General features: G+C 49.8%; 1 pseudogene; it reads right to left on the reverse strand.

Moving 5' to 3' along the window:
- Positions 1–3: 3 nt before the first annotated feature.
- On the reverse strand, positions 4–935 carry LOC132009219 (programmed cell death protein 7-like; annotated as a pseudogene).
- Between the last annotated feature and the right edge of the window lie 1,200 nt (positions 936–2,135).

Consider the following 2,135-nt stretch of genomic DNA (forward strand, 5'->3'; position numbering starts at 1 on the left):
TCTTTTCCTCTCTTCCTCTTGTTCTCCTTCCAACATGACTCTGAGGGTCTCTCTTCAGCTTCATACAATTCAGAGCGTTTTTTAATTAGTTTTCTTAGTCGCTGAAGATGATGCTCGAAAGTCTCATCTGCTGAGGCTGGGGGACAGACACCCTTTCTTGCTGCTGCCTCTTTCCTGAGCTTCCTCAATTTCTCCAAGGCCGGAAGAATGTCCACCATTCTTTTGGTGTCTGCTTGTTTTTTCCTCACTTCAGATAAGACACCATCAGCAGCAGCTTTAAGTTCCTGCTCCCGCTTCTTCTCCTCCACCTCCTGCACGCACTTGACCCTCCAAAGGTCAATCTCCTGTTCGCGCTCCACTGCCCGCCCGGCTTCAGCCTCCCGCTCGGCTTCGCGTTCTCGGGCCCTCTCGCGAAGCCGCAGGCGGCGGCGCCGGACCCTCTCCAACCTCCGCCGCGCGTCACCCACATAGGCGGCCTGGGTCAGCAGCTGTAGTCTTTCCGCGAGTTGGGCGCGCAGCAGCACCCAGGCCGCGCCATCGGCCTCGGCCTCGCGCAGGGCCTGGCCCAAGTCGCGCAGCCGCCGTACCAGGTGCAGAGCCCTGCGCAACTGTGCGCGCACTTCGCCCGGCGGGCGCGCGCGGAGGCACCGGGCAGCCAGCCCGCCGAGGGGTTCCGAACACCGCCTCTAGCCACTGCCGGTCCCGCAGGCGCTGCAGGGCCGCATCCCCAAGCACGTCGGAGGCGGCGGCGCCTTAGGCCAGTGCGGGCTCCAGGGCGGCCCTGGGCCTGGCGGCGGTGGCCGCCACCGCCCGCCACCGTCGGTCCCCGGGAAGGGCCGGCACTGGGGCGGCGGCGGCGGCGGAGGCAGGGGCGGTGGCGGCACCGGGTAGAAGACGCCGCCGCCGCCAACGCCGTAAGAGGCTTCCCCCAACATGATTCTTTATATGGAAAACCCAAAAGACTCCACCCCCAAAGTGATAGAACTCAGACAGCAATTCAGGAATGTGGCAGGATACAAAAGCAATGTACAAACATCAGTGGCTTTCTTATACACTAAATGAAAATACAGAAAGGGAAATTAGAGAATTGATTCCATTTGCTATAGCACCAAGAACCATAAGATACCTGGGAATAAACCTAACCAAAGAGGTAAAGGATCTGTACTTGAGAAACTACAGAACACTCATGAAAGAAATTGAAGAAGACACAGAAAGATGGAAGACCATTCCATGCTCTTGGATTGGAAGACGAAACATTGTTAAAATGTCTATACTGCCTAGAGCCATCTGTAATTTTAATGCCATTCCGATCAAAATTCCACTGGTATTCTTCAAAGAGCTGGAGCAAATAATCCTAAAATTTGTATGGAATCAGAAGATACCCCAAATCGCTAAGGAAATGTTGAAAAACAAAAATAAAACTGGGGGCATCACGTTACCTGATTTCAAGCTTTAGTATGAAGCTGTGATCACCAAGATAGCATGGTACTGGCATAAAAAGAGACACATAGACCAGTGGAACAAAGTAGAGAGCCCAGATATGGACCCTCAACCCTATGCTCAAATAATCTTTGACAAAACAGGAAAAAATAGACAGTGGAAAAAAGGCAGTCATTTCAATAAATGGTGCTGGGAAAACTGGACAGCTATATGTAGAAGAATAAAACTCGACCATTCTCTTACACCGTACACAAAGATAAACTCAAAATGGATAAAAGACCTCAACGTGTGACAGGAATCCATCAGACTCCTAGAGGAGAACATAGGCAGTAATATCTTCGATATCAGCCACAGCAACTTCTTTCAAGATATGTCTCCAAAGGTAAAGGATACAAAAGCTAAAATAAACTTTTGGGACTTCATCAAAATCAAAAGCTTCTGCAGGGCAAAAAAAACAGTCAACAAAACAAAGAGGCAACCCATAGAAAGGGAGAAGATATTTGCAAATGACAGTACAGACAAAAGGTTGATATCCAGGATCTATAATGAACTCCTCAAACTCAACACACACAAAACAGAAAATCATATCAAAAAATGGGCAGAAGATATGGACAGACACTTCTCCAATGAAGACATACAAATGGCTATCAGACACATGAAAAAATGTTCATCATCACTAGCCATCAGGGAGATTC

This window comes from Mustela nigripes, unplaced genomic scaffold (genome assembly GCF_022355385.1).
Source record: "Mustela nigripes isolate SB6536 unplaced genomic scaffold, MUSNIG.SB6536 HiC_scaffold_7861, whole genome shotgun sequence".
Lineage (NCBI taxonomy): Eukaryota > Metazoa > Chordata > Mammalia > Carnivora > Mustelidae > Mustela > Mustela nigripes.